Genomic DNA, 26041 nt, shown 5'->3' with positions numbered 1-26041 from the left:
CAAAATGGGTGGACTTAGTCAATCTATCAACTACAACCCAAACCAAATATTTCTTAGTAGGCGTTAAAGGCAACCCACTAACAAGTCCATTGTCACTCACTCCCACTTCCACTATGGAATTCAAATAGGTTGGAGCAACCCTGATGGAAATTGATGTTTAGCTTTAACTAGCTGGCAAATTAAACATTTAGATACAAATTCGGTCACTTCATGTTTAAGATCCGACCACCAATACACTTCCCTCAAATCACGATACATCTTAGTACTACCGGGCCGTGTGCAGCATAAGTTTCCCAAACAAGCCATTTTAAAGCCAAATCTTGCACACCAAGACACACCAATTCTACCAACATTCACATGTTTAAAACACACTTCAAAACCTCAAAACATGAAAAATATTCATTCATTATATACCTAACAAATATGCCATCAAATGGCACCTCAAATTACACATCAATTCAATTCATTCCAAGATACATAATAACATAAAATGCATCACCATATTCACACATCATTGAACCACTTCAACCACATATGAATAAGTCATAAGCCATATGTTTATATTGCACTTAAAAGTGACTAAAAGACATAAACATACCAATGCATTTACAAGTCAAAACAAAACATATATACAAGTAACATAACCACACCACATTGTCCAAATAGCATAATCAAAACTCCTATTACATAAGCCCTATACATGCCATTTATAACTATAGCCAAAATAACCAAAACTATCAAAGTGGTCGATGGGTAATGTGATAGAGCTCCAACAAGATTCCAACCGGTCGAGCTTCCGATGATCTATAAAATAGAGAAAATAGCTACGTAAGCAACTAGTGCTTAGTAAGTTCATCTAATGTGAACTAAAACTTACCACATATGTTATTTTAACCATTCAAGCTTGGATTCAATAATTATGCAAGTGCATACATTCAATCCTATACACACAACTCCACAAGGTTAGTAGGTGTATAATGAACATATAATTTCACCTAAATCATGGAACATTTCATGAAATACATCTCAATATATAAATCATCTATCACATGATCATTTGATTCCCTTTCAATGTAATTACACATATCATTTTATTCATTCTATATACTCAACATCATATATTCAACATTATAGCTCATTTCATATATGTACATTTCCATTCAACGTAAATTGCCTGTTGAACCATATTGAATAACATCGGGTACTCGGGAAATGCTCACACATAGTGTGTCTTTTCATGTAATTGTAGCCTTTTCAATAATACTCACACGAGTTGAGAAATGGGCCTACTTACATGAGTTGTGGGTTGAGATGTTAGCTACACAATGCTGCTCACACAAGCTATGGAGAATCCGCAACAAATGCAGGATCTTAGCCATTAGTAGGAAATCCAAGACCAGCACCCAAAACCATATAATCCCTAATGACATGTCATTTGTATCCTAAGTATTCTCAAGGTTCAAACAAGGCTATTAAACCGTCAAATATCCAAAACATCTTAATATTACCAACTTAAAAAATATCTAACATAACATAATAACATACAAACCAAACAACAATTAATAAGTTTATGTCTCATAGAATTACCTTAATCACAACGATTGATACAAAAAAGTCAAAAACTAATCTGAGATTTTCGTTTTCCCCCGATTCTAATCCGGTTGATTCTTTCATTGATCTAAATAATAATTAATTCTATTAAATTATTCAAATAGCTTAACTTTATAGATTCTAACTTACAACCCATTTTAATGTCAAATTATGAATTTACCCCTAACATTTTAACTTTTGTAAAATTTAATTATGAATTTACCCCTAACATTTTAACTTTTGTAAAATTTAGTCACTAAACCTGAAACTCGCAATTTAACCATATTTAACCCCAAAACCATGCTAGCCGATTTTTAATAGGATCACAAACAACTTTTATTTTCTACTAATTCACCTATAATTCTTTGAATTTTACTAATTTCTCAATTAAATCCTTAAACGCAAATTCATAAAAAACAGTTAACAAAATATGTCTATTTAATAACCAAGCTTAATAATCTATCAATTAAATTGACTCTTGGGTTATCTAGACTAAGCTAATACGAGCTCAAAAACATAAAAATAATTGAAAACAAACAAGAATTGCATACCATACATCCAACACAAGGCTTGGCCGAAACCTTTGCTTCTCAACAATGGGGGTTCGATTTTGACAAAGCAAATAGGGAAGATGATGTTCATTTTAACTTCTATTTTATTTAACCTTTATTTTAATTATCAAATTACAAAATTAACCTTTATTTTAAACAATGAAACAAATTTTTATATAAGGTTTATGGTTAGTGGTTATAATTAGCTCATACCGTGATGGAGCCATTGAGAGCCGCAAAGAGGAGTTCTTTAGAGAGAATAGGTGATTGGTCTTTTGGAGAGAAATAATATCTTTTTATAGGCAATGGACCTAGAAAATAGTACTTGTATTTTACAGGTTAGTAAGTAGGGTTTTAGGCTCCTGCTACAATGTGAAAAATCGTGAGAGGTTATATGATAGGTGGATGGTGGCAAGAAGCTACGAAGTTTGTGACATGATAGACGTGATGTGGTAGGTGTCTGACTAATCTTAGGTAGGATACAAGTGATTCCTTAAGTAGGCAAACCTTTTTGTTAACAGGCCCCTAAAATTAGCAAATTCCCTGGATGGCATAAGATTGGCGAGGTGTAGGTATAACGATGATCCCAATTAAAGGAAAAGTTACAAAGTCACATTTTTTATATAATTACATTTGTTTTGCTTAGTAGGCTAGATAGGTTATTGATTTTGTTTTTGGTTTTGGATTGATGGTTTATTAAGGGGAGCAGAGGTGTGTGGACTAGATGTAAACCTAAAAGGTTAATTAGGACAGGTGAGCTTGATGAGACAAGCCTTAGACTTAAAACGCTACAAGGTTAAGCAAATTTGACAATAAGTGTCTTAATCTTAAAAAAGGGACAACCCTAATAAGACAAGCCTTGGATTTAAGAGGCTACAATGATGGGTCAGCCTTAGCTTTAAGAGGCTAAAAGGATAGGTGAGCCTTAATTTTAATAGGGCATTCATTTACTTTGTCCTTAAAGGAAAATCATTTTTTATTCTTTCTACATTTAAATTTCTTCTTTCTTGAGCCTATATTTTGCACACAAAATAAAGAGAGCTTTTGATTATTTTTTTTATCGATTTTTAATATGGTATATATCGTGTCAATTTATGAATCAGCATTGAAACATCTTGTACTTGATGGCTTCTTCCACATGCTTTTGGTTGATTTACCATATGATTTGTGAGTTTTGAGGCTTGTTAAAGACGTTTCATTTTGGAGCCTTTAAACATGTTTAATCTTTTTGAGATAACTTCTTCCACAATATGCATTTTGCTAAGAACTCTATTGAGTAGGTTAAGCAGCCGAAGGTATTTCAGGTTTCTCCAAATATTGTTTAAAGTTGTTTTCTTTTGGGTAGGGTGTTGTATTTTTTATTCATTTTAGTGGTTTTATATAAAAAAACTTTATTGTAATGGTGGGCAGTGAAAGCTTTACTTGCACAATGAAAAGGTTGAGATGAGGCATATTTTTATCGAATAAAGAGCTTAACCTACAAAACTATTAGTACAATTTCTATATGCCAAAAGGGAGGCATCATTTAAGTGATATAACATATGATAAGAGAGGCATCTTCTTACCGCTGTATTTATTTGAGGCGAGCTTCCATTATAACACCCTAAAATCTGGCCTAGAAGTTTTGATCGGATTTCAAAGGTCACATTTGCCAACTGTAACACCCCAAACCCAGCCAAGACGTTATGACCAAAGCTAGCGTATCACATTAAAATGCTTTTTCGAAAAACTTTGGCTTATTAATAAATCTCGCTTGAAAGAGAAAAGCCCATTTGTTTAATTTTGAAGTCAACTTAATTATTTGTTAACGATTTTAAACCAGTCTTACTTTTAAAAACATGTTTGTTGCGGAAGCATTTCAACAATGTTGCGAAAATAAATATCATTGTGGAAAACCGCGCTCTACTTTTAACAGAAATAAATCTTAATAGTTAAAACCCCCAAATTAAAAGCTAGAAAATTAGAGAAAAAGCCTTATTACATCAAAAACACAAAGAGAAAGTAATTTAAGTAATGTAAAAGAAAATACAAAAATTTAAAGCCGTTCATAGTGTGGCCACCTCCGAGTCCTCCCATACGTCGAACTGCCTACTGAGGATTACCTGAAAAATTTAAAAGAAGGGGGTGAGTTTAGGAAAACTCAGTGTGCACAACCCTCATCGATCATAAAGCATGCGTCACATCAATTTGGGGCTAAGCCCATTACATAAAGAGTGGCACTTGGGCCTTCGCCCATAGTAGCCTCAGTTGGGCCTGAGCCCATGTCACAATCAAAATCAGATTATGCAATGCACAAATACCCAACCAACCTTGCACTCCGTATCCCATCCAACCCTACACTCCTGTGGGGATTTAATCGACCCACCTATCCCTACACTCCTGATGTAGCACCGGTTGTGGAACTAACAAATTTCGCAGTAAAGCTACCAATCACATAATGGCTTTAAGCCGTCGGTGGATCCACAGTTTTCAAGCGCCCATGCGACCCTAACAAATCATATACTTCCTCCAAATCAATGATCTCGTCCCCCATGCGGCATAATATCACAAGAATGCAAACATATCATAAATGGCATACAATAACAATATTATAATATGTAGGGGCAATTTAGTCATTTTGCCCTTCAGGGGCATAACAATCATTTCGTAAATCGGGGTCTAAGTACACTTACTGAACCATCAGTAGGTTCACAATCGTCTCGTGTGACCTGTGCAACCTTTATCAATCAAACAGTGCGATTATGCCCAAAGCCCATTTAAGCAGGCCTATAGGCCTATAAGACCCATTGGCCCACCAAGCCCGAATTCAGTTACGGCTATGTGACCCACATAGCCCAATCCAACATTTATCACTTACCGCGAATTTAATCTGTGTGGGGCCCATGAGCCCATTAGGCCCACACGACCCATATCAGCCCATCGTTGCCTATAACGGCCCAAGTCCATAGAAACACTCGTGGTGGCCTTTACAGTCTATCGCCCATGATTTGTAGGCTCAGTTTACCACACGTGTGATAGAATGCCCATATGGCACCAAATGCTAAAGTTTCGACACTTCGGCCTTTTGGTTTTTCGACTTTTACCGTTTTATAGAAAAAAGAGGTGTGATTACACACCTGCTACGAAACGTATGCCTAGCCCAAGAGTTTCCCAAACCTACATTCCATCGCGATAACCCATTAGTCGATAAGAACTAGGGTTAATCACCCTTCTCAAATTCCCAGTTAAAGATTAGATTCGATACCTGTCTTAAATGCAAGAATGAATAACCCTGCTTACAACCGTTAGTGAAAGGTGGGTTTACTCTCCTAACCGAATAGCTGCACTAACCATAAAACCCATTAATAAAGATACATGACATGAGGCTAAGATATGGCTTATTGAAACTCAATCCAAGGATAAGAGGAAATAGACAATAAGCCAACCCCTCCCCAAACCAGTCATGCACCTATTGAACACTAAAACAGTGAGTAGGATTACCTTGATCGAGTAAGGTGGAAGAGGTTCGACTACCCAATTCTCACAAGCGTCACCTTCAATCTTCAAGAGATCTAGAACCCAAAAGAACCTCATGCCTAGGAGAAATGAGGGAAAGAATAGGCAAGATGAGAATAAATATTCGGCTCTTAAGTAGTGACAGAGTACTTACAGTCTTGTTAATAAAAAAACACCAATCGTAACCAAAAAGGGATAGCGTAATCGATCTCAATAGCCAGATGAACAGGAATGAACTTTGATTAACTCAAGAATCGAAAGGGGAGATAGCATAAACGGACAAGTGAAAAAGAAGAGAGGGAAATAAGAGAAGAGAATAGAAGAGGAGAGCAATTGGTAATAGAGTAAGAAGTTGTCACAAGAACGGAGAGGTAATAAGCCAGGTCTTTCCATCAAAAAGGAAAACCAAAAGATAAAGGAGAGGAGAAAGCAATCAGTTAAACAAAAGAATTTTAAAGAAAAAAACCAATTTGGGAATAGACCAAAACAAGCAAAAACTCGAAGGGAGAAGTATTTCGACACCAATGAATGAAAGAAAAGAACGAAAATGCTAGATTCAGTAACCGAAAGTGAGTAGAAAGGAATCACTAGCCTTTAGCCGAATTTCTGAGTGCCTAAAGTTCAATTTCGGCACAACACTTCCACTCCATTCAAATCCCACATTTTCCTCCCTTAAATCTCTCCCTAAAAAAATCCTCCATTATCTCCTCATTGATTTACTCTACCTTCCTCTCTTAGACCAATTCAAATTCTATATTGCAGAGTTTTAGTTAGCTTCTGATTCTCACATGGCAAGAGAGAAAAACAAATACTCTTCTTCCCTTGCCATGACTTGAACCTTAGACCTCAAGAGAACTCCACACGCCACCTACCATTGAACCATAAGTTCTTTTTGTGACACATTTTACCTACAAATATTTTTAAGGCCTACCAACTAAAGCCAAGGTTCACTTAAAGGGAAAAACTAAAATTTTTGCAAAAGCCCAGACTTGAACCCAAGCTTCTCCAACACTCCCAAACACACCCAAATCACTTAGCCATCACAACAACCATGTAATTTGTGTCACTTTCTTGCTTAACTAAAATATTTATGGGCAGCCTCCTAACCACTCCCATGCACAAAGCCCCATACTTCTAGGCCCAAAATTTGGGGCGTTACAACTCTACCCCTTAAAAAAATTTCGTTCCTGAAATTTCCAACTATTCAATAGTCGTACAATCCAGGTTACACCACTACGCTTCTGCTACGCACTCTAATTCTAATTTTAAAATAGATAAATAGTACACTATGGATAAAGTACGTACCAATATTCATATCTGGAGCGTCTTCGTCCTCTTGGCAGCGTGCTGCATAGACCAAAACTGGCTACCTCGCCTTAGTACGATAGCACCTCTTTTTGGTGCACCACGACCCAAACTGTTTCCACATCTGGCCTAACCATGGCCTCTAAGAGGCTGCTACCCACCCTTCGGTGGCTGTACATTACCTCTATCAAAGACTTGCCTCTGATCCAATCTCTTGGGACACTCTCTGAGACGATGCTCTATGAAACCACAACTCAGACAGGCTCCTGTTCTCCTTTAGCACTCTCCTGCATAACTTTTTCCATAAATAGCACAATGTGGTAACCCAGTAACAGCAACAGAGGGCCTCGCTTTGACTGGCCCATCCACTCTGGCCTTTCCCCGTTTTGACTGGCCCATCCACTCTGGCCTTTCTCTTAGGCCTCTGATTACTATTGGAGGGCTCAGAATCCTTTTTATTTCTACCCCTTTCTCTTTCCCGGTTTAGGAGCTCAGTACGCTTTACATCTTCAGCAATTTTTGCTTTCTCCACCAATGCTGCGAAATCCCGCTCCCTCTGAGGAGCAATCAGTACCCGAAGACTATTTCTGAAGCCGTCTTCAAACTGAGCACAACGTTCATAATCTGTTACCACTATTCCTTTAGCATACCGACTGAGTCGTAAGAACTCTGCCTCGTACTCTGCCACAGATCGGGCCCCCTGAGTCAAGTTTAAGAATTCCTTTCTTCGAGCATCCATGTACCTTGTGCCCATGTATTTCCTTTGAAACGCCAATTTGAAGAACTCCCAGGTTATCTGGCCAAGCTGAGAGCCTTCTTTCACTATAAGCCACCATTGGTAAGCTTCTTATCGCAGCAGTGACACTGCTCCTTTCAGTTTTTGCTTGGAAGTGCAATCCATGTCATCCATTATATTTTTGGTGGCCTCCAACCAATATTCAGCCACATTTGGTGCTACTCACGTGATACCATTGAAAAGCTCGACTCTATTCAATCGGAGTTTCTCAAAAATCTACCTTCAACTCCCAATACTAGTGTTTGGCCTAGCGACCCTTTCTAGAATCCTTAACATTGCTTGGGACAATGTGTCATCCCCAGCTGGTCGATGATACGACCCTGTCTTAGGTACCGGTGAAGCTGATGCTTTTCTTGCCTCAACATTGGACATGTGACCTAATGCCGAAGATCTAACCCTAGCACTTTCACGGCCTCTGTCGCGGCCTCTTGCACCCCTTCTAGTGCTCATCGCAACTTCGCGTATAATCTGGTTAAGAAATTTTACGCAATTTAACCCATAGTTTCAGTAATTAAGCAGATGTTTTATGACAGTAGTAGTTAAGAGTTGTTTTCGCAATCGCAAGCTCGCTACAGTTTTAGTTTCCTATAGTTTTTCAGTTTACTCTAGCTAAAGAGTCGCAGTATAGTCTATCATTTAGAAAAAAAGCCCAGTAACTATCTATAGTATAACAGTTTAAAATAGATTTCAGTATCAGGAGAACTTACTTGGTTCAATGCCGGAGACTTGGTGTACCACACAATAAAAGCCCTTCAAAATGCTTCGAAATCATTTGTAAATAACTTTAAAATCCAAAAACTAAGGCCCATTTCCTAGCCGAGTTTTGTAACTGGGCCCTGACACCACTAAATGTAACACCCCAAACCTGACCTAGACGTTATGACCGAATTTGGCATGTCACATTAAAATGCTTTTTCGAAAAACTTTGTCTTATGAATAAATCTCGCTTGAAAGAGAAAAGCCCTTTTGTTTAATTTTGAAGTCAACTTAATTATTTGTTAAACATTTTAAACCAACCTTATTTTTAGAAATATGTTTTTTATAGAAGCATTTCAACAATGTTGCAAAAAGGTGATGTTATGAAAACAGATATCATTTTGGAAAACTACGTTCTACTTTTAACAAAAATAAATCATAATAGTTAAAACCCCCAAATTAAAAGCTAGAAAATTAAAGAAAAGGCCTTATTACATCAAAAACCCAAAGAGAAAGTAATTTAAGTAATGTAAAAGAAAATACGAAAATTTAAAGCCATTCATAGTGTGGCCACCTCCAAATCCTCCCATATGTCGAACCGCGTACTGAGGATTACCTGAAAAATTTAAAAGAAGGGGGTGAGTTTATGAAAACTTAGTGTGCAGAACCCTCATCGATCATAAAGCATGCATCACATCAATTTGGGCCTAAGCCCATTACATTAAGGGTGGCACTTGGGCCTTAGCCCATAGTAGCCTCAGTTGGGCTTGAGCCCATGTCACAATCAAAATCAGATTATGAATGCACAAATACCCTACCAACCCTGCACTCCGTATCCCGTCCAACCCTACACTCTTTTGGGGATTTAATCGACCCACCCATCCCTACACTCTTGATGTAGCACCGGTTGTGGCACTAACCAATTTCGCAGTAGAGCTGCCAATCACATAATGGCTTTAAGCTGTCGGTGGATCTACAGTTGTCAAGTGACCATGCGACCCTAACAAATCATATACTTCCTCCAAATCAATGATCCTGTCCCCCATGCGGTATAATATCACATGCATGCAAACATATCATAAATGGCGTACAATAACAATCTTATTATATGTAGGGCCAATTTAGCCATTTTGCCCTTCGGGGGGCATAACGATCATTTCGTAAATCGGGGTCTAAGTACACTTACTAACCCATCAGTAGGTTCACAGTTGTCTCGCGTGACCCGTGCAACCTTTAACAATTAAACAGTGCGATTGGGCCTAAAGCCCATTTAAGTAGGCCCGTAGGCCCACACGACCCAGTGGCCCACTAAGCCTGAATTTAGTTACGGCTATGTGACCCACATAGCCCAGTTCAACATTTATCACTTAGCGCGAATTTAATCTGTATGAGGCCTACGAGCCTATTGGGCCCACATGGCCCATTTTGGCCCATCCTGGCCCATAACGTCCCAAGTCCACAGAAACGCTCTTAGTGGCCTTTACAGTATATCGCCCATGATTTGTGGGCTCCGCTTACCACACGTGCGATCGAACGCCCATGTGGCACTAAATGCTGAAGTTTCAGCACATCAACTTTTCAGCTTTTCGGCTTTTTCCATTGTACAGTAAAAAGGGGTATGATTACACACCTGCTAGGAAACATGCGCCTAGCCCAAGAGTTTCCCAAACCTATATTCCATCACGATAACCCATTAGTCGATAAGAACTAGGGTTAACCACCAGTCACAAATTCTCAGTTAAAGATTACATTCGATACCTGTCTTAAACACAAGGGTGAATAACCCTGCTTAGAACCGTTGGTGAAAGGTGGGTTTACTCTCCTAACCAAATAGTTGCACTGACCATAAAACCCAGTAATAAAGATACATGTCATGAGACTAAGATATGGCTTATTAAAACTCAATCCAAGGATAAGAGGAAATAGACAATCGACCAACCCATCCCCAAACCAGTCATGCACTTATTGAACACTGCAACAGTGAGTAGGATTACCTTGATCGAGTAAGTGGAAGAGGTTCGACTGTCCAATTCTTACAAGTGTCACCTTCACTCTTCAAGAGACTCTAGAACCCAAAAGAACCTCACGCCTAGGATAAATGAGGGTAAGAATCAGCAAGATGAGAATAAATATTCAGCTCTTAAGTAGTGACAGAGTACTTACAGTCTTGTTAATAAAACAACAACAACCGTAACCAAAAAGGGATAGCGTAATCGGTCTCAATAGCCAGATGGATAGGAATGAACTTTGATAAACTCAAGAATCGAAAGGGGAGATGGTATAAGCGGTCAAGTGAAAAGAAGATAGGGAAATAAGAGAAGAGAATAGAAGAGAAAAGGAGAGTAATTGGTAATAAAGTAAGAAGTTGTCTAAAGAACAGAGAGGTAGTAAGCCAGGTCTTTCAGTCAAAAAGGAAAACCAAAAGAGAGAAGGAGAGGAGAAACTAATCGATCAACCAAAAGAATTTTAGAGAAAAAAACCAATTCGGGAATAGACCAAAACGAGCAAAAACCCGAAGGAAGCAGTATTTCTACACAAATGAATGAAAGAAAAGAATGAAAATGCTAGAGGCAGTAACCGAAAGTGAGTAGAAAGGAATCACTAGCCTTTAGCCGAATTTCTGAGTGCCTAAAGTTCAATTTTGGCACAACTCTTCCACTCCATTCAAATCCCATTATTTCCTCCCTTAAATCTCTCCCTAAAAAAATCCTCCATTATCTCCTCCTTGATTTACTCCACCCTCCTCTCTTAGACTAATTCAAATTCTACCTTGCAGAGTTTTAGTCAACTTCTACTTCTCACATGGCAAGGAGGCAAAATAAATACTTCTCTTACCTTACCACGACTTGAACCTTAGACCTCAAGAGAACTCTACACGCCACCTACCACTGCACCACAAGTTTTTTTGTGACACATTTTACCCACAAATATTTTTAAGGCCTACCAGCTAAAGCCAAGGTTCACATAAGGGGAAAAACTAAAATTTTTGCAAAAGCCCAGACTTGAACCCAGGCTTCTCCAACACTCCCAAACACACCCAAATCACTTAGCCATCATAGCAAACATGTAATTTGTGTCACTTTTTTCCTTACCTAAAATATTTATGTGCAGTTTCCTAACCGCTCCCATGCACAAGGCCCAATACTTCTAGGCCTAAAATTTGGGGCGTTACAACTCTACCCCCTTAAAAAAATTTCATTCTCGAAATTTTCAACTATCCAATAGTCGCACAACCCAGGTTACTCCACTACGCTTCTGCTGCGCACTCTAATTCTAATTTCAAAATACATAAATAGTACACTATGGATAAAGTACGTACTAGTATTCGTATCTGGAGCGTCTTTGTCCTCTCAGCAGTGTGCTGCATAAACCAAAGCTGGCTGCCTCGCCTTAGTACGATCAGCACCTCTTTCCAGTGCTCCACGACCCAAACTATTTCTACCCCTGGCCTGATCACGGCCTCTAGGCGGCTGCTGCCCACCCCTTGGTAGCTGTACATTACCTCTACCAAAGACTTGCCTCTGATCTGAAATCTTGGGACACTCTCTGAGACGATGCTCCATGGAACCACAACTCAGACAGGCTCCTGTTCTCCTTCAACACCCTCCTGCATGACTTTTTCCACAAATAGCACAATGTGGTAACCTAGTAGCAGCAACAGGGGGCTCCGCACTGACTGGTCCATGCACTCTGGCCTTTCTCTTAAGCCTCTGATCGCTATTGGAGGGCTCAGAATCCCTTTTATTTCTGCCCCTTCCTCTTTCCCAGTTTAGGTGCTCAGTACGCTTTACATCTTCAGTGATTTTTGCTTTCTCCACCAATGCTGCGAAATCTCGTTCCCTCTGAGGAGCAATCAGTACCCAAAGACTGTCTCTTAAGCCGTCTTCGAACCGACCACAATGTTCATAATCTGTTGCCACTATTCCTCTAGCATACCAACTGAGTCGTAAGAATTCTGCCTCGTACTCCGCACAGATCGGTCTCCTTGAGTCAAGTTCAAGAATTCTTTCCTCCGGGCATCCACATAGTTTTCGCCCACGTATTTCCCCTGAAACGCCGATTTGAAGAACTCCTAGGTTATCCATTCAGGCTAAGTGCTTTCTTTTATGGTAAGCCACCACTGGTAAGCTTCCTATCGCAGTAGCGGCACTACTCATTTCAATTTTTGCTCGGAAGTGTAATCCAGGTCACACATTATCCTTTCGGTGGCTTCCAACCAATATTTGGCCACATTCAATGCTATTCTCGCAATACCCTTGAAGATCTCGACTCCATTTGACCGGAGTCTCTTAGAAATCGACCCTTGGCTCCCAATACCAATGTTGGGCCAAGAGACCCTTTTGAAAATCTTTAACATTGCTTAGGACAATATACCATCCTCAGCTACTTGATCATATGACCCTGTCTTGGGTACTGGTGAAGCCGATGCTTCTCTTGCCTCAATGTTGGGCATGTGACCAAATACCGAAGATCCAGCCCTAGCACTTTCACGATCGCTGCCGCGGCCTCTTGCACCCCTTCTAGTGCTCATTGTCACTTCGCATATATTCTAGTTAAGAAATTTTATGCAATTTAACGCATAGTTTCAGTAATTAGGCAGATGTTTTATAACAGTAGTAGTTAAGAGTCGTTTTTGTAATCGCAAGCTCGCTACAGTTTTAGTTTCCTATAGTTTTTCAGTTTATTCTAGCTAAAGAGTCACAGTATAGTCTATCATCTAAAGTAAGCCAAGTAACTATCTATAGTACAATAGTTTAAAATAGATTTCAGTATCAGGAGAACTTACTTGGTTTGACACCGAGACTCGGTGAACCACACAATAAAAACCCTTCAAAATGCTTCGGAATCGTTTGTAAATAACTTTAAAATAAAAAAACTAAGGCCCATTTCCCAGCCGAGTTTTGCAACTAGGCTCTGATACCACTAAATATGACACCCCAAACTCGACCTAGACGTTATGATCGAATCTGACTTAAAATGCTTTTTCGAAAAACTTTGTCTTATTAATAAATCTTGCTTGAAAGAGAAAAGCCCTTTTGTTTAATTTTGAAGTCAACTTAATTATTTTTTAACCATTTTAAACCAACCTTACTTTTAAAAATATGTTTGTTGCGGAAGCATTTCAACAATGTTGTAAAAAGGTAATGTTATGAAAACATATAACATTTTGAAAAACCGCGCTCTACTTTTAACAAAAAATAAACCATAATAGTTAAAATCCCCAAATTAAAAACTAAAAAATTTAAGTAAAAGAAAGTAATTTAAGTAATGTAAAATAAAATACAAAAATTTAAAGTCGTTCGTAGTGTGGCCACCTCTGAGTCCTCCTATTCGTCAAACCGCCTACTGAGGATTACCTAAAAAATTTAAAAGAATGGGGTGAGTTTATGAAAACTAGGTGTGCACAACCCTCATCAATCATAAAGGATGCGTTACATCAATTTGGGCCCAATCCCATTACATTAACGGTGGCACTTGGGCCTTAGCCCATAGTAGCCTCAGTTGGGCCTGAGCCCATGTCACAATCAGAATCAGATTATGCAATACACAAATACCCAACCAACCCTACACTCCTGTGGGGTTTTAATTGATCCACCCATCCCTACACTCCTGAAGTAGCACCGATTGCGGCACTAACCAATTTCGTAGCAGAGCTGCCAATCACATAATGGCTTTAAGCAGTCCGTGGATCGACAGTCGTCAAGCGACCATACGACCCTAACAAATCATATACTTCCTCCAAATCAATGATCCCGTCCCCTATTGACATAATATCACATGAATGCAAACATATCATAAATGGAATACAATAACAATCTTATAATATGTAGGGGTAGTTTAGTCATTTTGCCTTTCAAGGGCATAACGGCCATTTCGTAAATCGAGGTCTAAGTATTCTTACTAACCCATCAGTAGGTTCACATTTGTCTTGCGCGACCTGTGCAACCTTTAGGAATCAAACAGTGCGATTGGGTACAAAGCCCATTTAAGCAGGCCTATAGGACCACATGACCCAATGGCCCACCAAACCTGAATTCAGTTACGGCTATGTGACCCACATAGCCCAGTCTAACATTTATCACTTACCGCGGATTTAATCTATGTGGGGCTCACGAGCCCATTGGGCCCACACGGCCCATTTTGGCCCATCGTGGCCCATAACGACCGAAGTCTACAGAAACACTCGTGGTGGCCTTTACAGTCTATCGCCCATGATTTGTGGGCTCAGTTTACCATACGTACGATCGAGCGCCCATGTGGCACCAAATGCTGAAGTTTTGGCACTTAGACTTTTCGGCTTTTGCCGTTTTACCGTAAAAAGGGGTGTGATTACACATCTACTATGAAATGTGCACCTAGCCCAAGAGTTTCCCAAACCTACATTCCATCACGATAACCCATTAGTCAATAAGAACTAGGGTTGATCGCCCTTCTCAAATTCTCACTTACAGATTACATTCGATACCTGTCTTAAACGCAAGAGTGAATAACCCTGCTTAGAACTGTTGGCGAAAGGTGGGTTTACTCTCCTAATCGAATAGCTGCATTGACCATAAAACCCATTAATAAAGATACATGACATGCGATTAAGATATGGCTTATTGAAACTCTATCCAACAATAAGAAGAAATAGACAATCGGCCAACCCCTCCCCAAACCAGTCATGCACCTATTGAACACCACAATAGTGAGTAGGATTACCTTGATTGAGAAAAGTGGAAGAGGTTTAATTGCCCAATTCTCACAAACGTCACCTTCACTCTTCAAGAGACTCTAGAACCCAAAAGAACCTCACGCTTAGGAGAAAAGAGGGTAAGAACCGGCAAGATGAGAATAAATATTCAGCTCTTAAGTAGTGATAGAGTACTTACAGTCTTATTAATAAAACAACACCAACCATAACCAAAAAGGGATAGCATAATCGATCTCAATAGCCATATGAACAGGAATGAACTTTGATGAACTCAAGAATCGAAAGGAGAGATGGCATAAACGGTCAAGTGAAAAGAAAAGAGGGAAATAAGAAAAGAGAAGAGAAGAGAAGAGGGGAGCAATTGGTAATAGAGTAAGAAGTTGTCACAAGAACGGAGAGGTAATAAGCCAGGTCTTTCGGTAAAAAAGGAAAACCAAAAGAGAGAAGGAGAGGAGAAAGTAATCGGTCAACCAAAAGAATTTTAGAGAAAAAAACCAATTCAGGAATAGACCAAAACCAGCAAAAACTCGAAAGAAGTAGTATTTCGGCACCAATGAATGAAAGAAAAGAACGAAAATGCCAGAGTCAGTAACCGAAAGTGAGTAGAAAGGAATCACTAGCTTTTAGCCGAATTTCTGAGTGCCTAAAGTTCAATTTCGGTACAACTCTTCCACACCATTCAAATCCCACTTTTTCCTCCCTTAAATCTCTCCCTAAAAAAATCCTCCATTATCTCTTCCTTGATTTACTCCACCCTCCTCTCTTAGACCAATTCAAATTCTACCTTGCAGAGTTTTAGTCAGCTACTGCTTCTCACATGGTAAGAAAGCAAAATAAATACTATTCTTACCTTGCCACGACTTGAACCGTAGACCTCAAGAGAAATCTACATGCCACCTACCACAGCACCACAAGTTCTTTTTGTGACACATTTTACCCACAAATATTTTTAAGGCCTACCAGCTAAAGCTAAGGTTCACTTAAGGGGAAAAACTAAAATTTTTACAAAAGCCCAGACTTGAACCCAGGCTTCTCCAACACTCCCAAACACACCCAAATCACTTAGCCATCAGAGCAAACATGTAATTTGTGTCACTTTCTTGCTTAACTAAAATATTTATGAGCAGTCTCTTAACCACTCCCATGCACAAGGCCCAATACTTCTAGGCCCAAAATTTGGGGCGTTACCCCAACGAAATGACCCAAAACAAAATACTGATTTAAATACCAAAGTTCTTTTCTAAAATAATTTGTTTCTCACACTTAACAAAACCGAGAAATATATTTATCTCATACTTAGCAAATGAGGGTTCATTTGTTGTTAAAATTTTAGTTTAACCAAATTGATATCTCCTAAATTGGTTTGCAACCATTTCATATTAAGCAAATTGTTGCTCGAAATTTCAAAAACATCATTGCAGTGAAAAATCGTTATATAACTATAATTCAAAATTCTTAAGTGTAACACTTTATAATTTGAGTGTTTTTTTAAACATGGCAGTCTAAAAAATCCATGTTCTTATTTAAAAAAAAAACCATGATGAAAACACTTGTTTAATTCCAAATTGAAAACCCATAGCTTTTCACAAAGTCCAAGTCCAAATTCATACCATTGTTCTAAAATTTATTTACAGTCCAAACAAAAACAATTTATTAAAACTTATAGATACTTTATTAAAACAAACCAAAACGTGTCATTTCCAAGATCTCCGATATTCTGAGTCCAACACCTAACCATATAAAATACCTAAAAAGTATAAGCTAAAGGAGTGAGCTACAAAAGCTCAGTGTGAGTCTTAAACAAACGAATTTACACAGAGTCGAATAGTTAACTAAAATTTACAATTACCAAAATCAATTTGATAAACGAGATCATATCATATTAGCGTATCATATTATTACAACACTTAAGTTTCTCAAATATACTAAAGTCGAGATGAAATCATAAACAGATAGTCAAAAGAGAAGTACTTACTTAAAAATAGCAATTCATGTACAAATGCACCCTTCTTAATACCAACCTATCCAATCTCTACACACCATCTTCAACTATCCATCACACACCAAATAGGGTATACTAACCTTTTTCAGCCTCTTGGGTTATGGTAGACCCATCCAACCGAACACACCTTATTGTGGTCATTTACCACTCGAGTTATTATGCAGTCAAGCTGCTAATATGATTGCGATTTTACCGTCATATTTTAATAATGCAGTTAATACTACCAAATCAATCTTCCTTCTCTTCCATCAAATCCCAAACCCAAATGCAAATGCAAGCAGTACCATGCATGCAGATTTACAGAATCAAATAAGCTCATATTCAATTTCTTTAATCAATAATCATATTGACAAGCAGCTCAAATTAGCAGAATCAAAATCAGACAATTTGTATGCATTTTCAAAGTACTGAAAGCGGCATTGTACACAGTTTTCTTGTAACACCCCTAACCCATACCCGTCGCCAGAGGGTTAAAAAGTATTACCATACAAGCACGAAATTCTAGTTAACATTATTTGAATAACTCCCGTTGGCACACTTATAAAACCGAATTCCAGCTTATTTTTTTTTATATTCGCATCAAACATTGGAAACATAAATCAAATATTAACCACACATTCACATTAACTATGTGGAACACATATAGTAACTTAACAAGCCATTTTTGCATGGCCATACATATATACATCATCAAAATGATACTTATTTAACAACAAAAAGTTAAGCCTATACATGCCATTATCAAAGTTTAACTACTAGAGTACCGAATGGGCTTAGATAGTATGGACGACTTCGACTTTGAGATCCCCGAGACCGTAGCTAACGAACGAGATCTATAAAGCAAAGAATTAAGGCAACAAAGTAAGCATTTCTATGCTTAGTAAGTTTTAAGCATTTCAACAATTTAAACTGGTCATTAAAGTCAAACATTAAGTATCACAAAATTCGTATTCAAATTGTAAATCATTTGGCCGATTATACACAAGCACATTAGTTATAAAACCTATTGGCCAAATATATATATGAATACTCAAGAGATTTTCAGCACATATTTCACTATACTATTTGGCTCATACAATTAAATTTAGACATACACTTTCATATAATGATGGACATCGATCGAATAGGCCATTCTCTTATTCGTAGATGCGGTAATCATCTACACACATATATTCATATATATATATCATTCTTTGATAATAATAATTCGCTCTGAAAATCAATTTACATATGAGTACATAATACTTACCTGGCCATCTTAATGTATCATACATAATCAATAGTGGTTTCCTCGAATATTCGAATTCATAATCTTACTCAAATCACCAGCGTTAAGCCTGCTAGGTTTTAAAATCCCAGTCCAGTTACTAGCACAAAGCCTGTGGGTCTTTAGGCCCAGATATATTTCCAGCACGTAGCCTGCGGACCTCAAGTCCGGATATGTTTCTAAATATCATGCATACTTAGTCATATTTAAACACACCTCATTCAACTTATCACTTTAGTAGTCATTTGATACATTCGGATATAAACTCAATATGCACATCATCATTTACAATTCAGCTCAAGAGTCATACATAATATCACATATTCATTTCACCTTTCAAGCTTAAACCCAAAGTGACCATTAGACTATATGTCATATACATGAATTATTTATTTCATAACCTAATTCAAGTACAAACCAAAAGATCACAATTCACCTAATATACTCGTATAGAGGCATCATCAATTATATAATAAAGGAGACTACTAAAAACTTACCTCGGATATATTTGAACAGTTACGAATAGGCTACTCGATTGCTTTCTCTTTTCCCCTATCTGATTTCGACCCTTTTTGCTCTTGAGCTTGATTTAAAACAAATAGATTTATTCAATTACTTATCAATTAAGCAATTTAATTTAATACATGTATATCATATAGTTAAGGTACAAATGACCTTACTAACTAGCTATTTAAACCTCACACATATGCCCTACTCATGCACCATCGAACATATTACTAGGCTACAATCAACAATTACATTTATTCCCAAATAATAGATTAAAATTATCAAGGAACATTTTACTAACTTATTACCTTGCACATTCGAATTTCATAAACTAATTTGCATACAAATTTCACGTATTTTATTATGGTGTAAGTGTCGAATTACAGTTTGAAATAAAGTCAAAATATATCTCGTATCATAATTTCATATACGTCATTTCATTTTATATAATAACATATTTTATCCAAGACCGACACTAAAGTCAGATGTATCACTCAAAATACCAAAGTCCAACTAAGTCCACAATTATTCACTACTACAATTATAGCCCTATCATAGAAATGAACTTACAACAACCTAGTATACATTCTTGCCGAATCTCAATTAAGACACAAACCTAACATTTTAGTCTCTTTTTATTAACGAACCACATTAGCTAATCATTCCCATTTAATATATAATTACATACATTGTTATACATTCATATCAATTGATTTCATTCATCAAGACATCCAATACGAAATGCAAAACATCCAAAATTTGCTAGAACCTAAAGTCTTTGGCCGAATGTTACTAAACTCAAGCCACCATATATATATATTTTTATCCCTAAGTCACACCCAAAAATCACATTCGACAATTCCCATTCACAATTTTACAAATCTTCAATTTCACTTACAAGCTCATTTATATAACATATAAAGCATTAAACAAATTTTTTATCAAGAATATAGCATGACCGATTACCTATTTTTCTCCTTAAATCCAAATTCGATATACCCTATAAACCAAATACCAACCTCAACTTTTAAGCTAAAATAAGAAGAAAAATAACACATCCAACATAGCTATCCATGCTAATGACATCAAAGCTTCTACTAAAAAAATTTAAGTTCCTTAGCCGAATTTTCAGTCCTCCAAAACCTAAATTCAATCCAAGAACTATGTAGAATTCAAACTAATCATCCAAATTATACATACATTTCTAAGAGTGGCATTAAACATACCTTCTTCTAGCAATCACCATAGCCAAAAATTTAAACAAAAATTTTATTCTTTCTCCCTTCTAGTTTCGACAATGGAGGAACAAGATGAATCACTTTGGTTTCTCCTCCCACTAACCAATATTCTATTATCTTTTATTCATTAATTCATTTAGTAGATATAAAAAGGTTAATATAAAATATATATTATATATATTTAATAATATCATGGCCGGCCACTATCCAAAAATGGATTATTAGATATGCAAGCCCCCTTTTTTTATTAACATGCATTAATAGACCACTTTTAAATTTACCTATCACATTTCAAAATTTTCTCACATAAGTCCTATTTAATAAATTTCACATACAAATGACAAAATTACAGCATGAAACTTTCACAAATGCATGTACACATACAATTAAGCATATAATATAACGGTTAATTATTTTTATGACTCGGTTTTGTGGTCCCGAAACCACTTTCCGACTAAGGTCAAATTAGGGCTGTCACATTTCTAATAAACACATAATTTAAGCACTTTATCCAAATAACAAAATTAAATCATATGATTTTGTATACATTAATAAATTCAAGCAATAATACTCCCTTATTAGAGCTCCCTCGAACAGTAATAATGTTTCCAAACACTCTTGGTGAGGATTGAATGAGCAATGGATTACTTGGGGACCAAAACGAGACAAATTGCGAATAAAAAGTGAAAACTACAAAAATAGGACCACACGGTCGTGTGGCCAAGCCGTGTGGAAGGGTTCAGACCGTGTGACAGGGGTACACGACCACATGGCTAAAGGACACGCCCATGTGACTAAGATACATGGTCGTGTAGCCAGACTGTGTAACTCTCTGACCTGTGTGAAAAAATTACAAAATTTTAGAAGCAAAGAAGACACGATCGTGTGGCTAAATAACATGCATGTGTGACTGAGGAACATGCCCGTGTGTGATCGAAAAATTTTCTCAATAGGGGTCACACGATTGTGTGGTCAGCCCATGTAACCCACTCCTGACCGTGCGACAAGGTAACTTATCTAATTTCTTAAGTGGCACACGGTCACGTAGACCATCCGTGTGCAGCACATGCCCCGTGTGGCTCGAAAACTACTCCAAACCTTGGTGTAAAACAAGAAATTAAACCACAAAATTCATCCATAATTACGAGATTTCAAGAAACACACCTTAAAACACGATTCCAAGCACCAAAAATTGACTGATTCGCCTTAACTTTACTAACCTAAAACTTAATTTTTGACACACATACTAAACCTATAAGAAATTTTGGTCTAAACCAAATACTAAAGTATCAATGAACCAATGCAAAACTCAATATATCAGATCTCACACCTACTCGATTCGGCACCAATTAAACGAAGAACACGAAGCCTTTGATGAGTGGCAATAAACAAAGATATTAACCCTAACAAAACTCCATAGTAAAGAAGATATTTTTAGTATAGTATTCGTGAATCAAAAAGAAGAAAAATATAATGGAACAAGAGGATACTAAAGCATAAAATAAATCCAAAATTGAATCTAGAAAATGAAACAAAGAAATTGACAAGAGAGAAAAAAACAAAATAAAAAAAACAAACTTGAGAGGGAATAGAGGACCGTATGAGGGAATTTGGGAGTTGCTGATTTTTGTCAAATTTTAAAAAAAAAAAATAAATAAAATAGATTTAACTAAAATCCTAATCTAATGAGTTGAAACCAAAAATAAAAATAATTCCTACTTAGCGCACACTAGGATTTAAACCTGAGACTTAAAAGAAAACTGACACTTAACCACTGAACCACTAGGCTCATCATTGTCTATTGAAGGCAAAAGAAAACATAAAAATCTATTAGCAATCAATGACTCACTTGCAAACCTTAATTCTTCCAAGCCCAATTTCGGGGTGTGACATCCATCTTCATTTGGATGGTTGGCTTGTTTTTAAAGACTTCAGGATTGCGTGTGGACAATTAGCAGGTCATGCTTGGTTTATCTTTACATGCTCTTTCATGCACTACTGCCTGAAAGGAAACTTTCTTTCTAAATTTGCAAAAGGAATTTAGTTTGGTTGGGATCAATTAAGAGTTGTGAATGTCAAGGAATATAGTTTTTTAAGCTATAAAAAAGGATTGGTCGTCTAACTATTTCATCAAATGCAAAGAGAAACTTTTTCCCTCCTCTCGCCCCCCCCAAAAAAGAAAACATATATAGAAACCAAGTGGGAAAAGGCCTTCAAATTTCCTACACAATGGATGGAACCTTCCTATAACCAATATAACAAGAGATCATCCTTAGATAATAATGTTGTGAATAGGGAATTTTTGCAATATAAAAGGGGTGATAAATTTAAATTATCATTCTACTTGCCTCTAGCTTTAGTTCATCAGTATTTATTAGAAGGTATAGATGCAACTATAGCAATTTATTCAGTCTTTGCTTGTGTTTATGACTAGGCATACCTAGCACAATTGCTATTAGGTAAGGATGCAAACCTTTATAGTGCTAAAGGTGGTACAGAGCAAGTTTTAGTTAATGAACTGCAAGGTCCCTCAATGACATTCACTAATCTTGTGATCCTTATCAATAAAGGAAACTTGTAAAGAAATAAAACCAAAGGGGCTCCACTATGCACCATTTCTAGTGAGGATTTGGATGATGTTTCTAACTCTACTGATGATCCAGGCAAATTGATGGTTGAGATAAGTCAAGCTAGAGAGAAAATTGTTTGTTTTGGTAGTATGGCTACTGATGTTATTGACCATTCTGAAGTTAATCCTCCCACATTGTAACACCCCTTACCCGTGTCCGACGCAGGAACAGGGTACAAGGCATTACCAGACTTAATCGTTTACAAACATGCAAAAACTGGGCTACAAAATTTCATTCAAATCAAAACTTTTCATGCACATGCATAATGTCACATACACGGGCCTACGAAGCCCTAAACATGCATTGAAAGTAGTTAGGGACTAAACCAAGAACCTTAAAAAGTCTTCGGAAAACTTAGAAAATTTTTCCATGCCACAAGGTCACATGCCCGTGTAGACATAGGGACACGCCCATGTGCCTTCGACACACTCGTGTCCTCAGGCCGTGTAACTCTCTGACTATAAAGTTAGCGAATAAATTGAACCACACGGCCAAGCCACACACCCGTGTGCTAAGTCCGTGTCCCCCACACGGTTGAGACACACGGTTGTGTCTCAGCCCGTGTGGCCAACACTTAGGCTATTTTCCAAGCCTTTAAGTTACCCTTAATCCTTCACATCTTTATTTTCATATTACACATTTAATTCATGTCCATGACCATTTAAATTGGTCATAAAACATTCATCATGCACATATTTCATAACACCAACTATATATAGCCAACAAGCATAATCATATTATTTCATCACAAGCATTAGAACATAGCATAGATAGATAGGTTCACAAACCATAATCCATATGAGACATACCTCTTGGCCATATACCAATAACTCAATATAGACCAAAAAATTAGGCTAATCATAATAACACATATCATAAAAACCTAGTCCCTGTACATGCCACTCACTTGAACACGCTTAACATATATCAATATTCCAAAGGTGATGGCTTAATAGTGTGATGCTACCTCTGACGATCTCCAATTCTGAGCTAACCTGACAACATAAAAAGAAAGAAAGGAAGGGAGCAAGACTTATAGCTTAGTAAGACCATATGAAAAGTAATAAGCAATTATCAACTTGCTCCTCAAGGTAATACAACCATATTTACACTTTTACTTATGTTCAGATCAAGTTGTTTCCTCGAGTCCCAGTCACTAAATTATTTATATTTCGAGCTACGGAACTCCAAATTAAGATCCGCTAATTTTTCCAGAAACTAGACTCACATATATTCTTACCATAAAATTTTTTAGAATTTTTGGTTAAGCCAATTAGTACAGTTTATTCCTTAAAGTTACCCTTTTTTTGCTATCCGACAATTCTAACCCCTCTTCACTAAAAATTAATTATCTTATAATACGGGTCTTGGATGATGTTCCCCTCTATATATATTGAAAATAGACTCTAATCATATAAATTATAACCCATAACTATTTTTGTACAATTTTCAATGATTTTCTCAAACCAGAACAGGGGATTTCAAAATCATTCTGACCCTGTCTCATTACAATTCAAATATCTCCTAATATGAACTTTTTTTGCTTACACCATTTTTTCTATATGAAACTAGACTCAATAGGCTTTAATTTAATATTTTATTTAGCCTCTAATTATATTTCCAAAATTTTTGGTGGATTTTCAAAGTCGGACTGCTGCTGTCCAAAACTTTTTCAATGCTAATTTACCCTTTCATAATTATCTTTAAATAGGCTTTTGTGCCAATCAATTTCTCTTTTCATATTCATTAGGCCACAAGGTGAAGGGACAAACATATCATGTCCCAATTTAATTCGACCTAAAAGCCTTACACATAATCATCCATCAACTTTACCACATAATTATACACCATAGGTATCAACCTAATATTTACAAGGTTGTCACAAAGTCATTCTCATAGGTATGACTTACTCATTTACATTCTTACCAAAAGATGCATCATTTCATGATCGTAATAGTATTTGAGCTTCGAGTACATACTTGTACCTTTTCAACCTGCTCATATACTTAGCTTTCATCACAAGCTTTGAACTACTCGTTGAACCACTTGGAATACTATAGGATATTCAATAGGCCTCAAACATAGAGTAAGATACCGACGCCATGTCCCAGACATGGTCTTACACTAGCTCACACATCAAAGTCAATGCCATGTCCCAGACATTGTCTTACACTGACTCTCATATATCGAAGTCGATTCCATGTCCCAGACATGGTCTTACACTAGCTCTCACCTGTCGATACCGATGCCATGTCTCAGACATGGTCTTACACTGACACATATCACGCTGATGCCATATGTAACACCCCATACCCATATCCTATGCCCGGGCAGAATATGAGGCGTTACCTAACTTGAACTCATACTTACAACCAATTCTGAATCTTCATGACTTGGAAAATTTAAAACTTTCTTAAACTTATTGATATATTCTTAATATGGGCACGAGGCCCAAAACACACATCAGAAATCATTCGGGACCAATCTGGGTCCTTTTGACAACTATAGAAAAATGTTACTTGACACAGAGGCACACGCCCGTAGGGAAGAGGCAACACACCCGTGTGACCATTCCAACATGGTCGTGCTAATGGCCAGTGTGTCTCATACGGCCTAAGCAAAATAGGGACATGTCTGTGTCCTCCACCCATGTGGAATTAATTCTAAATGCACACCTACAGAGGTTTTCACACGGCCTGGCACACGCCTGTGTCCTTCACACAGCCATGACACGCCCGTGTTTTAGCCCGTGTACACAAACCTGGACATTTTGTTTCTGACGTCAGCATTTCATAAGGGTCACACGGCTAAGGCACATGCCCATGTGCTAGACCGTGCCCTTCACACGGCCGTATCTCTGCCCGTGTATTTACTATCATGCATACTGACTTGAATTTTTTACGTACAAGGGACACACTGCTGGATGAAATGCTCATGGTGCTGGCTATGTGTCACACACGGCCTAGACACACGCCCGTGTGTCTACCAGTATGGACAAAATTAGGCTATTTACCAAGCCTCTTTGCCACCCTTACTTACACAAAAGCAACCAAAACCAATACAAAACTATTTCATGCAATAAAGTCAGCCACAATAGACAACATTTCATTTGTGCATTCTACTCATCCATGAACATAACACCATTTGCACATGTTAAAATGAATATTAGCCATCATTCAAGGCTTAATACAAATTGAGGAATTTATCCCAAGCCAACACATTTGGCCAAATTAATAACAACACAAAACACAAGTCTAGTTCCCTATACAT

Source organism: Gossypium hirsutum, chromosome A11, assembly GCF_007990345.1.
Source record: "Gossypium hirsutum isolate 1008001.06 chromosome A11, Gossypium_hirsutum_v2.1, whole genome shotgun sequence".
NCBI lineage: Eukaryota > Viridiplantae > Streptophyta > Magnoliopsida > Malvales > Malvaceae > Gossypium > Gossypium hirsutum.
Note: the sequence above shows the minus strand (reverse complement) of the source record.